The following is a 13,872-nucleotide window of genomic DNA, read 5'->3' as shown; positions in this document are numbered from 1 at the left end:
GTTACTCCCCACTTGCAAATCACATCATTCAATGTTATTTACTATCCTTTTGCAGAAGTGTTTGCTAAATAAGTACAAACAATTAAAGCAACACATCATGCATGGACTTAAAATATTCTCCAGCTCTCCATCTGCACCTATCGGTGGATAATTCTTACTAAGTGTTCCTTCCATTTTCCGAACCCAAATCCCTTTTACTTGTAATTTCACTTTCCCCGACCACTTTTGAGTGCTTTCAAGACAATTTCTCCATGGTAATGTGTCAGAGCCTTCATGATTTAAAAAATCTGATGCCTCACTCTTTTGGCCACCATTAACCATTTCATGATGTTCTTTTGTCTAATCGGCTGAGCAAGTCTGGAACATGTTCTTCAATGCAGATTCAACATGCACTTCCGCATGTTAGTTAATCCACACCTAATAGATAAATCTGCACACTCACACTGGTATCCCATTATCATGCCACATGCTCCATATGATACAACCCAGACTTCGACTTTCAGGTGACCTTATCAAAAGAATAAAGGGCTGTCTGGCTTAAGATCTTTGCTTATCTCCCTCTGCATTGTCCAAATGTCTCGGGTAGTGGCCAGGCTATCAAATGCAGTTTTCTTCAAAAAAAATGTTCATAGGCAAAGAAACAAATTCTCCAAATGAAAGCTATCAATTTATTATTCTCAGTTTTACTTTCCTTTCACTAGAACATACATTAATATGAGATTAATATGTTACCTTCAATTATGCGCATTTGCTGCTGTGAATTTACTGTCTCTTCTATCCTCAGTCACTTCTCCTCAATCTGACACTTCTCATTAATTACCATCTATCTCATTCATGAGCTCTGGAAAAACATTCCTATCCAGTACAATGTGCCCATTATATCTATAGAACAGAGATCAAACATTCCCATTTGATTCCAGACATTAATATATTTTGTTTGTTCTTCACTTTGACTTATTATAAAAGCACCTGATGTTTTATCATTGCAAAATGATCCCTAATTCAAATTGGATTTCTGCCAACCTTCAAGGCTGAAGCTTATCTTTTGTGAAACAAACTGTTCACTGCCTTTTCACAGTTGTACTTTTCATGGTTAATTTTTCACAGCACAGAAGCTGGCAGCATTTTCAATTAAATACCAATTGTTTTCAAACTCTTTAGCTTCTTCCTCAAACTGATTTGTTCTGGGATTTCTGATGCTTATGAACACCACCCTGCTTTAACAATGGCTGGACGGTGTTTTGAATGTATGGTATACTCTCAGCTGGGTGAGGCTACTGCTTCACGGGAGCATGTATCGGTCTGCTAATAGCTTCAGGTTTGCTCATGTCTTCATAATCAAGTTTATAGATGGTGAATATGCCTGGCACAGACTTGAGAATTGCCTCAGGATCAGCAGAGGTGACTGGATCATACTCCTCTGCAAAGCCTGATAAAACACACCCTTCATGGGTTTGTGGTGAGGATTGTGGATGATGTTGATGGAAGAGGCAGAGTTGACTAACATTAATTGCTGATGGCCCCCAGTATCAACAGTGCAGAATACTGGTCTCCCGCTACCATCGTATCAAAGAGGGCAAACAATTCTGCGGGGGGCCTGCTGAAGTCACTGGGGGTCTGGAGATACCTGCCTGAGGACTGAATCTGATACACCGCCACAATCAGCCAAACTCTGTTACTAATTCACGCAGTTTCTATCGCTGGCTCCATTCTTTCCAGCCGCTGCTCCACAGTGTTGGGACTCATCTGTACAGGAGGAGGGGGAAAGCAGGACTCACTGTTACTGTCAGCTTCTACCATAAGCCTATTGTGACAGTGATGGACATTGTGGTCCAGGCGGTTATAATTAAAACAGTGCATCAGGGGATCCCTTCTCAGCATCGAGTTCCTGGATGGTCAAGATTTCTGGTCAGGCAAAGGGTCTTTGACGGTCACTATCGTCGTCTTCATGGGTGCTTATGAGAGTTAGCACGGATCTGTTCATGGACCACATGGGAATGTTGAAGCAACTTGTCCAGGTCATTGTCATTATGTTATAAATTCCCAACACACAACAGACTAATGGTTGGACTCTTGAAACTCAGGGAGTGAGATCAGTTTACCGGTCACAGAGGACGAACAGATGGATGATGCAGAGTGAGCACTGAGCTCTGTAGCTGGTGGTGGCTGTCTCACCTGAGCAGTTTACTGGTGCGAACCAGAATGTTGTGCTGAAGGCAGTATGGATCAGTTTGAAATCTCTTTCCTATCTGAAATGATTTTATTTTTCCTCTTGAGAGACTGTTTTAACCTTTACACAGACAAATGGTTTATGTATGGGTCATGAGGTCCAATCATATCAGAGTTAGGAATGTCTTGTTTCATTGCCTGTGCTGGAGTCATGTGCTTTTGAAAATTCATTTACGGGATGCTGGCCTTGCTGACTCAGTCAGCATTTATTGCCCATCACTGATTTCCCCTGAGAAGGTGGTGGTGAGCTACCTTCTTGGACAGCTGCAGACCATGTGGTGTAGGTACACCCACGGTGCTATTAGGGAGGGGGTTCCAGGATTTTGACCCAGTGACAGTGAAGGAATGGTGACATATTTCCAAGTCAGGATGCTGAGTGATTTGGAATGGAACTTTCAGGTGGTGGTCCATGTATCTGCTGCCCTTGTCATTCCAGTCGTGGGTTTGGAAGGTGTTGTCAAAGGACCCGTGGTGAGTTCCTGCCGTGCATTCTGTAGATGGTACACACACTGCTGCCACAGTGTGTTAGTGGTGGAGGGAGTGAATGTTTGTGGATGGGGTGCCAATCAAGTGGGCTGCTCTGTCCTGGATGGTGTCAAGCTTTTTGAGTGTTGTTGGAGCTGCACTCATCCAGGCAAGTGGGAAGTATTCCTTCACACTCCTGACTTGTAGATGGTGGACAAGACTTGGGGATTCAGGAGATGAGTTACTCACTGCAGGCTTCTTAGCCTCTGACCTGCTCTTGTAGCCACAGTATTTATATGGCTAGTCCAGTTGTTTTTGGTCAATGGTAACCTTCAGGATGTTGATAGTGGGGGAATTCAGTAATGGTAATGCCATTGAATGTCAAGGGGAAATGGTTAGATTCTCTCTTGTTGGAGATGGTCATTGTCTGGCACTTGTGTGGCACAAATATTCGTCAGCCCAAACCTAGATATTGGCCAGGTCTTGCTGCATTTGGACATGGACTGGTTTAATATCTGAGGAGTCGCGAATGGTGCTGAACATTGTGCAATCATTAGCGTACATCCCCACTTCTGACCTGATGATGGAAGGAAGGTCATTGATGAAGCGGCTGAAGATGGTTGGGCCGAGGACACTACCCTGAGGAACTCCTGTAGTGACGTCCTTGAACTCAGATGATTGACCTCCAACAACCACCTCCCTTTGTGCCAGGTATGACTCCAACCACTGGACAGTTTTCCATCGATTCCCATTGATTCGTTTTGCTAGGGCTCCTTGGTACACATTTGGTCAAAGGCGGTCTTGATGTCAAGGGTGGTCACTCTCACCTCTGGAGTTGAGCTCTTTTGTTCATGTTTGAACCAAGGCTGTAATGAGGTCGGGAGCTGAGCGACCCTGGCTGAACCCAAACTGAGCATCAGTGAGCAGGTTATTGCTAAGCAATTACTGCTTGATAGCACTGTTGATGACCCTTTCCATTACTTTACTGACAATCAAGAGTAGACTGATGGGGCGGCAATTGACCAGGTTGGATTTGTCCTGATTTTTGTGTTCAGGACATACCTGGGCAATTTTCCACATAGCCGGGTAGACTGTGTGGCAGGGATAACAGATCTCTCCTATTCTGTTGTTCAGCAAGCTTTATGGAAGTTTTCTTCGCAAGTGAGTGAGAGCGAGTGAGCAATTTCTATAATATGCAATGGTGGATATCATTGTAGTATGCAGTAAACATCCAATCAATTTCTTAAGTTTTAAGGTTCTAAGACTGCAATTTCTTACATTCCGTTACTTGGATTGGACTTATCTCCATTCCCTTGTCGAGAGGATTTCTGTACATTTGGATACTCTCGACTCTTCAATTCCCATTCCCTTCTTTCTGGTGGATAATGGAGGTGTCACTGTGCGTAATGCGTACGTCAGTAAGAATTGTCAGCAAGGCTTGATCAGCACTTTTTAATTGGAGATGTTAATCAATGGAACCTTCCAGACACTGAATTGTAGATTTTGTACCAAAAATCAATTTAGGATGAAAGTAAAAGTTCATATTATTGTAAATTAATGTCTGATGAGAGTTCCTGAATAATGGGGAAAGATTACAGACAGCGATTCTTAAAGCGACACTGCAGCCCCAAGAACATAATCAACTACAGATCGAAAATTTTAAACTCCAGCCCAGTTACAGGGATTATTAACATGAGCAGAAACAAACCCCAACTGTCAGAATGAACGTGGTTCAGACCTGGATTTGATTAACATCAGAATCTAAACTCTACAGTCATTTATGAACTCGTTCATGTGTCAGCAGATTGGCTAACTGGGTGAATCCCTTCCCACACAGGGAGCAGATAAATGGTCTCTCCCCGGTGTGAACTCGCTGGTGTGTCAGCAGTTGGGATGACTGACTGAATCCCTTCCCACACACAGAGCAAGTGAACGGCCTCTCTCCAGTGTGAACTCGCTGGTGTTTCAGTAGCACGGATGAATGAGTGAATCTCTTCCCACACACAGAGCAGGTGAATGGTCTTTCCCCAGTGTGACCTCTCCGGTGTACAGTGAGGGCAGATGATTGCCTGAACTCCTTTCCGCAGAAAGTGCAGCTGAATGGTTTCTCCTCAGTGTGAATTCGCTGGTGTGACTCAAGGCCAAATAAGGCAGTGAAGCCCTTGCCACACACGGAGCATGTGAATGGCCTCTCTCCAGTGTGACTGCGTCGATGAGTTTCCAATTCAGATGGGTAGTTGAATTCCTTCCCACAGTCTCCACATTTCCACGGTTTCCCCACGGTGTGACTGCGCTTGTGTCTCGACAGGCCGGATGAATGGCTGAAGCCTCGTCCGCACAGACAACACGTGTACGGTTTCTCACTCATGTGAATGGTGCTTTTTGGTTCCATGTTCAAAATCCTATGATAGTCAGGTTATGATACATCGTGTGGCCCCTTCAGATCTTGAATTGATGTTTGTTTGAGTTTCTGACTGCAAATCCTCTCCTTTTAATACCTTGTCAAATTGAGTTAAAACAGAAAAAAAGTGTGAGAGAACTGTACAGAAAGCTGTCGATCTCTGCCCCACACACTCTCCCTCCTCCCTGGGCTGAAATCCAAACCCATCTCACCATCTCCACCATTTCTTTCCTCCACTCCCAGTTTTCTTTCTCCCTCCCTCCCCCTCCTCTGCCTGGGTTCAGTTCTCCAGCTCCTGTCTGCAGACTGACAATAAAATCAATGAAACAATCAAGTCAAAGGGAGTACCGCTGCATTAAGTTTCAAGGGAGTAAGGCAAGGCTGGATGGTCTCTACTTTAATGCCAGGAGTATTACAGGTAAAACAAATGAGTTAAGGGTGAGGATTGACACGTGGAATTGTGATATAGTAGCCATCACTGAGATGTGGTTGAGGGAAGGGCAGGATTAGCAGCTCAACATTCAGGGATATAGAATCTTCAGGCGAGACGGGGAAGGGGGTAAAAGAGGAGGAGGCATTGCATTATTAGTTAAGGAGTCTGTTAGGGCAGTAAGGAGAGATGATATCTTGGAGGGGGCATCGAATGAAGCTTTGTGGGTAGAGCTTAGGAATAAAAAAGGGGCAACCACATTGTTAGGTGTTTATTATAGACCCCCAGATAGTCAGCGGGAAATTGAGGAGCAAATATGTCCACAATTTGTAGAGGTGTGTGAAAACAATAACAACAGAGTAATTATATTCGGTGATTTCTACTTTCCCAACATTAATTGGGATAGACATAGTGTTAAGGGCTTGGATGGAGTGGATTTCTTGAAATGTGTACAGGAGAACTTTTTAGGTCAATATGTAGAGGGTCCAACAAGGGACAGCGCAGAGCTGGATCTATTTCTGGGGAATGAAGCTGGACAGGTGGCTGAGGTGGTGGTGGATAAGCATTTAAGCGATAGCGACCACAACATGGTACAGTTTAAGTTTGTTATGGACAAAGAAATCAACAAGTTGCAAAAATTGTTTTGGATTGGGGGAGAATGGATTTTAGTAAAATAAGGCAGGATCTGGCCAAGGTATACTGGGACCAGTTACTTGTGGGGAAATCTACAGAGAAACAGTGGGGGGGGTGTTCAAAAAGGAAATGGGGAGGGTACAGGCTCAACATGTTCCCTCTAGGGTGATAGGAAGGAGTAACAAGCCCAGAGAACCATGGATGACCAGAGATATTCAAGTTACAATGAGAAGGAAAAGAGAGGCTTTTAGCAGGTACAAGGGAAGCAAATCAGCAGAGGCATGAGTGGAGTACAGACAGCTCAGGGTGGAGTTTAAGAAAGCAATTAGGAGAGCAAAGAGAGGATATGAGAAAGCTCTGGCTGGTAAAAGTAGGGAAAATCCCAAGATATTCTATAAGTATATCAATGGGAAGTGGATAACCAGAGAAAGAGTAGGGCCCATAAGGGACCAAGGGGCAATCTATGGGTGGAGGACATCGCTAGAGTGTTAAATGAATACTTCATGTCCGTTTTCACCCAAGAGAATAAGGACGAAGGTATCGAACTCAGAGAGAGAGACTGCGAAGTTCTTAAGCAAATTGATATAGGGAGTTAAAACGTATTGGAGGTATTGTTAGGCTTAAATGTGGACAAATCTCCAGGTCCAGACTGCTGAGGGAGGCAAGGGAGGAGACCGCAGGGGCTCTGACCCAAATTTTTAATTCCTCTTTGGCCACAGGGGATGTGCCAGAGGACTGGAGAACAGCTGATGTGGTTCTGCAGTTTAAAAAGGGTTGTTGAGATAAACCAGGGAACTACAGGCCAGTGAGTCTCACATCAGTGGTAGGGAAACTATTGGAGAAATTTCTGAAGGAGAGTATCTATCTTCACTTGGAGAGGCAAAGTTTGATCAGGGATAGTCAGCGTGGCTTTGTCAGAGAGAGGTCATGCCTAACAAATTTGATTGAATTTTTTGAGGAGGTGACCAGGTGTGTAGATGAGGGTAGTGCAGTTGATGTAGTTTATATGGATTTCAGCAAAGCGTTTGACAAGGTCCTATATGGGAGACTTATAAAGAAGGCAAAGGCACATGGGATACAGGGTAATTTGATCAGGTGTATTCAAAATAGGCAGAGGGTGATGACAGAAGCCTGCTTTAGTGGCTAGAAGCCAGTGTCCAGTGGCATACCACAGGAATCTGTGCTCGGTCCCCTATTTTTGTCATTTATATAAACGACACAGATGACTATGTGGGGGTAGGATTAGTAAGTTTGCGGATGACACAAAGATTGCCCAAGTTGTTAACAGTGAAGTTGAGTGTCTCGGGCTACAGGAAGATATAGACAGGATGGTCAAATGGGCAGATAAGTGGCAGATGGAATTTAACCCTGAAAAGTGTGAGGTGAAACACTTTGGAAGGAGTATTTTGACAAGGAAGTATTCAATGAATGGCATGGCACTAGGATGTTCTGAGGAACAAATGGACCTTGACATGTGTGTCCATAGATCTCTGAAGGCAGAGGGGCATGTTAGTGGGGTGGTGAAAAAGGCATATGGGACACTTGCCTTTATCAATCGAGGCATAGATTACAAAAGTAGGGAGGTCATCTTGGACTTGTATAGAACCTTGGTGAGGCCACAGCTGGAGTACTGTGTGCAGTTCTGGTCGCCACATTATAGGAAGGATGTGATTACACTGGAGGGGATGCAGACGAGATTCACCAGGATGTTGCCAGGGATGAAACATTTAAGTTATGAAGAGAGGTTGGATAGACTTGGGTTGTTTTCGTTGGGGCAGAGAAGGCCGAGGGGTGACCTGATCGAGGTGTACAAGATTATGAGGGGCACAAGATTATGAGGGGCATGGACAGGGTGGATAGGGAGCAGCTGTTCCCCTTAGTTGAAGGGTCAGTCAAAAGGGGGCATAAGTTCAATGTGAGGGACAGGAGGTTTAGGGAGGATGTGAGGAAAAACCTTTTTACCCAGAGGGTGGTGAGGGTCTGGAATGCGCTGCCTGGGAGGGTGATGGAGGCGGGTTGCCTCACATCCTTAAAAAAGTACCTGGATGAGCACTTGGCACGTCATAACATTCAAGGCTATGGGCCAAGTGCTGGTGAATGGGATTAGGTAGGTAAGGTCAGTGTTTCTCACGTACACGTAAAGACTCGATGGGCCGAAGGGCCTCTTCTGCACTGTGATTCTGTGATTAGCGGGTGGGGCCTCCAGCGGGAGTTTTTGAATCCTCCCCGCCCACCTGCCAGAGTTTCCTTCCGCCCCAGGGATCAGAGTCCTCATTGATTTCAGCCCAAGATGAAACCTCTCCAAAATGCAGCCCTTCGAGAATCAGCGGCAATTGCCCTCACAAAGGTGGCCGCCGCGCATGCACTCGGTTGCCCATTGCCCCCTACAAAGATGGCGGCCGCCAACCCCGGGGCCGAACACCGGGAAAAGCCGCGCGGCTGGCGAATCGGTCTCAACGCGAGAGCGCGAGCTTCCTATTTGCCGATTAGGTCTTCCACCGAGTGTTTATAAAGCCTCGCCTTCCTGCGCCGGGTGTTTATGAAGGCTCCCCTTTCATCCGCCGGCTCCATTCGGCCTCACCCACCTGCTCCCTCTGATCCTTTGCTGCTCTCCCTGCGGCTCCGACACCCCCAACACCCGCACTGCGCATGCTCCAATCACAGCCTGGCACTGCGCCTGCGCAAAGAGCTCCTGGACTGAAGATAGAGAATATTCTGCCCCTCGGTGAATGCTGGGTAACCGCACCGCCACTTACAGGCAATTTTATTGAATGCAAAACCATATTTTGTGATTACAATTACGAGTTGAGTCGTAGACGTAAAATAGTCAAATCAACTAATACAGCAATCAAATGCATTAGACCTGCTTCATAGTTTTACCCTAGAATTGGTTGACAACAGAAAAATATCCTAAAATCAAATGTGAACTCACTGGAGTCTCAGCAGTTGGTGTGAACAAGGTTCTCTTTTCTCACATGGAGAACTTTTAAAGAGCTTCTCCCCAGTAAGAATGCGCCAATTGTATCTCAAACCCTTCGAGCTTTTAAAGCTGAAGTGTTAACAGGTGGAAAAACTTTATTCATCCCTTTGCATGCATCAATTTCCAGTGTGACTGTGCTGCTGTGTCAGTAAATGGGATGACAAAATGAATCCCTTTCTGCATTCACCTGGTGAACTGTCTTTTTCTGGTGTGATTGTACATGAGCTTCCAGCTCGCAGTGGTTTCGCAAACTCTTGAGATAATGAATTCCGTATTCTCAAGGTTCCCTGGCTAAAGAAAAGTAAATTACTGTGAATTCTGGAAATATTAAAAAGTTGCTTGTTAGTAGAGAACTTGAGTATTGCTGAAAAAAAAACATGCTGTCGAAGCATTTTGTTTTCATTCATCAGGACAGATGCAAGAATACCAAATCTCAAAGAAACCAACAATTTATATTGCACGAGAAAAGTGTTGCTGGTTGGCTAGCAAGTGGACTCTGATTAGTTGAGGCTTTGCCATGGACAATGCACCACTGAGCAGTTATTCTCCTAATCTTTGTTTAAATTCAAAAATGCAAGTTGGTTCTGATTGGTCTAGGTGTTGCCTTGGGGACCACATAAGAGAACCCTTGTCCCCCATACTTTTGTTCAATTGAAAAAGGCACAATGCCTGTATATGTTATTTTTGCTTGCAGAGGACAGTGCCCCAAGTATGAAGATATAGCTTCTAGCATGCAGAAATGAGCCACATTGCGAGCCTGACTGATAATTTTAAATTGGTTGTTGTTGCAATTCTTAGCACTTTCATGTTTATTCAGTAAATTGTGTCCAATTGCGAAATCCCATCTAATATTGGACACTATGTTTTAAGTTTTGCCATCATGGACTGGTTGGGTATGGTCAATACACTGCCTGTTATGAATAGCCAAAGGGACATGCTGTCTTATATGATCCACCAGTTGCTGGGATGTACGGCCTCCACCCTGGCATCACATCAGCACATGCACATTTGTGAGGTAGGCAGAATGTATTTTTGGCTTGACAGCAGCATCCTGTTAGTGGAGAATATCACTTGTGTTGGTACTGTATAGTAGAAGTGGGAAAAAGCTCGCCTCACCAGTTGTTCAAATTTTAAGACACCATAAATTGAGGTAGGCTGGGCATTTTTCAGGACAAAAAGTGATGGATTTAGACCCATTCATGAGTTTGTATGACATACAGCGAGCAATGATCTGATTGGAGTAGCCATTATCCCGCAGGATGGTTCAATGCACCCTATTTTGGCATCAAGCTTGCATGGTGATCAAATGGCTCAGGCCCTATTTACCAGGCTGCTAATAAGGCCAATCTTATGCATGTGGAACTGTCAGAATCCAGATATGTTTATTTATCAATGAAGATAACATAACTGTAATAGACAGTAGTAGACAACTCATTAGCAGATTTTTCAACTCGCACGTTGAGGAAAGGGAGCTCGTTAGACTGCTCCATTTCAAAGGTAAATTTGAGTGTGGGATGGAGTCCATTAAGGTGTATAAGGAAATTCTTACCTTTAGCTGCAGATTCAATTATAGAAAACACCATCTACATCTTGGAAATATGCAAGGGGTTGGAGGTTAGGTGTCAGTCCATTGAAAACACATTTCTTGTGGAAACCGACAAAAATGTTAGCGAGAGCTGGGCCCAGAGAGAAACCCATAGTAACACCATCTATTTGGGCATACATGGTGTCATTAAAGCTGAACTTAGCTGCGTGAATTGCTCAGTTCATAAGTTTATTGATTCAGATGTTGGCAGCATGTCTATATTGCCATGATATAGCGACATGGTACAAATGTCAATGCCTTCCTAGAGTGGTACATTGGTGAATAGGCTCGCAATGTTGCATGAACACATGGATAGGCATTGCTGTCGATAGACAGTTCTTGTGTTGTCTTCATGAAGGTGAAGGAATCCTTAAAACGTTTTTGTGGGAAAACCCACCCAGAACTGGTTATAGCAACTCACTCATTCATGTTGTCAATTTGTGTTGTGCAGAACCAGTCAAAGATAGCCTACCTTATGTGAGAAAGCACACGGGCAGAGAGTTTTGGATGATCTTACGTTTCCATGTGTGGGCGGGATCAATGTGAGAGGCTGGTCAAGAATGTCTTGGAATCATCAGGTCGAAAGATAACACGGGTATGGATGAGGGTTTCAGCAGCAGGTGAGCTGGGGTGGGGTGGAGAATGGCGACGTTATGGAGTTTGAAATATCTGGTATTAGTGATGGTCAGAAACTTATCTTGAGATCAAATATGACACCAAGATTGTGAAGAGTGTGGTTCAGTGTCAGACAATCAGAGAGAGAGAGCAAGACAGAGAGAAGGAGGAGAGAGAGAGAGAGAGAGAGAGCCATGAGAAGTTGGATGGTCAGCAGTTTAGTAGGAATCGGGTCAATGGAGCAGGAGGTGGGTCACATGGACAAGATGAGCATGAAGGGAGATAGGGGAGAAACTTTTGAAAGATGCACGTTCAGAGCTTATACAAAGAGGAACTTAGACAGAGTTTGGCCCAAGGGGCTAGTGGAAGGGAGGGAAGCAGCAGAGGCAGCTGATCAGAATCTCAATCTCAAAGAAGCTCCATGAGCTCTCTCACTTGTTGGAGGTGAGGATGGAGGAGACAGGGGAGAAGGACAGCCCTTCAAAAGGAATTAACTTGTGTTAGAGATATTAAAAAGACTCAACAGTCTGCGTGCTTAACACAAAACTGATTTATTTGTATTTTATCCCCAATACTAACATCAAAAATATAAGGAAAATACTGTAGTTGCTGAAAATCTGAGATAAAAATAGAAAGTGTTGGAAATACTTAGATGTCTGGTAGCATCTGTGGAGAGAGAAACAGCAGTAATATTTCGAATCTAATATGACTCTTCTGTGGAACACTTAACTCTATTTCTCTCTCCACAGAGGCTGCCAAACCTGCAGAGTTTTTCCAGCATTTTCTGTTTTTTTTTATTATCATCTATAACTTGGCTGCAGTCATTAACATCAGCAGAAACAGGCTGCAATGAACATGCTTCAGTGCTCAACGTGATTAAACGCAGAATTAATTCACTGCAGCTACTTGTGAATTCACTGGTGTTTTATTAGGTGGGATGACTGAGTGAATCTCTTCCCACACTCGGCACAGGTGAACGGTCTCTCCCTCGTGTGAACTCGCTGGTGTATCAGCAAGCTGGATGACTGAGTGAATCCCTTCCTACGCATGGAGCAGGTGAACGACCTCTCCCCTGTGTGAGTGCGCTGATGTACACTGAGTTGAGATGATCGCCTGAATCTAGCCCTACAGTGAGAGCAACTGAATGGTTTCTCATCAGTGTGAGTTTTTCGATGTGCCTTCAGTTTGGATGAATTAATGAAATCTTTCCCACATTCAGAGCAGGTGAATGGTCTCTCCCCAGTGTGAACTCGATGGTGTATGAACAGGTGGGATGACCGACTGAATCCCTTCCCACACTCTGGGCAGGTGAATGGCCTCTCTCCAGTGTGGATTCGCTGTTGTACAGTGAGGTCAGATAAATGCCTGAATCCAGTCCCACAGTGAGAGCACCTGAATGGTTTCTTGTCAGTGTGAACCCGCTGTTGTGTCATCAGGTTGTTTGAAATAGTGAATCCCATCCCACACTCGGAGGTTGTGACTGATCTTTCCCCAGTGTGACTGCACCAATGAGTTTCCAGCTCAGATGGGTAGTTGACTCCCTTCCATCTATCCCCACATATCCAAGACATCTCATTGTGAATGCATTTATGTTCTGACATGCCAGATTATCTGTTGAAGTCTTGTCCACACACAGAACACGTGTATAATTTCTCTCCACTGTGAATGGTGCTTTTTCCTTCCATGTTCAAAATCCGATTATATTTGAGTTATGATACATTGGGAGACACTGTCAGATTCTGATGTGACACTTGGTTTCCGGTTTCCAAACTGCAAATCCTCCCCTTCTAACACCCTGTGAAATCAATTTAAAACAGAAAAAAGAGAATGAAAGAGAACCCACAAAAACACAAAGGCAGGTTGTGAAATTGAGCTGAATGAATCTGGTCATTTGTAGGGATGGCACCAGGAAAAAGTGACAATGAAAACTGCTGGATTGTTGTAAAAACCCAACTGGTTCACTAATGTCAGCCTAATCAACTCAATCTCTTCTCATATGTCACTCCCACCTCTGTCCTGGGATGGCAAGACCGACATATGAGGAGAGATTGATTCGGTTAGGATTATATTTGCTGCAGTTCAGAAGAACGAAGGAGGATCTCATGGAAACCTGTAAAATTCTAACAGGACACGACAGGGTAGATGCAGGAAGGATGTTCCCGATGGTGGGGGAGTCCAGAACCAGGGGTCACAGTCTGAGGATATGGGGTAGACCATTTAGGACTGAGATGAGGAGAAATTTCTTCACCCAGAGAGTGGTGAGCCTGTGGAATTCGTTACCACAGAAAGTAGTTGAGACCAAAACATTGTATGCTTTCAAGAAGGAGTTAGATATAGCTCTTGGGGCAAAAGGGATCAAAGAGATGTGGAGAGAAAGCTGGAGCAGGACTATTGAGTTGGATGGTCAGCCATGAACATAATGAATGGTGGAGCAGGCTCGAAGGGCCGAATGGCCTACTCCTGCTCCTAGTTTCTATATCCTTCAGGGAAGGGAGCCTGCCACCCGGTCTGGGTCTGCACAAGACTCTGGCCTC

The 13,872-nt window shown here is 44.6% G+C and overlaps 1 pseudogene; it reads right to left on the bottom strand.

Annotated features, from left to right (window-relative positions):
- The window catches only part of LOC121270568, a 31,512-nt pseudogene extending 22,722 nt beyond the window's left edge, over positions 1 to 8,790 (bottom strand).
- Positions 8,791 to 13,872: the final 5,082 nt, after the last annotated feature.

This window comes from Carcharodon carcharias, chromosome 27, assembly GCF_017639515.1.
Source record: "Carcharodon carcharias isolate sCarCar2 chromosome 27, sCarCar2.pri, whole genome shotgun sequence".
Taxonomy (NCBI): domain Eukaryota; kingdom Metazoa; phylum Chordata; class Chondrichthyes; order Lamniformes; family Lamnidae; genus Carcharodon; species Carcharodon carcharias.
This window is presented reverse-complemented; position numbering and strand designations above follow the sequence as displayed.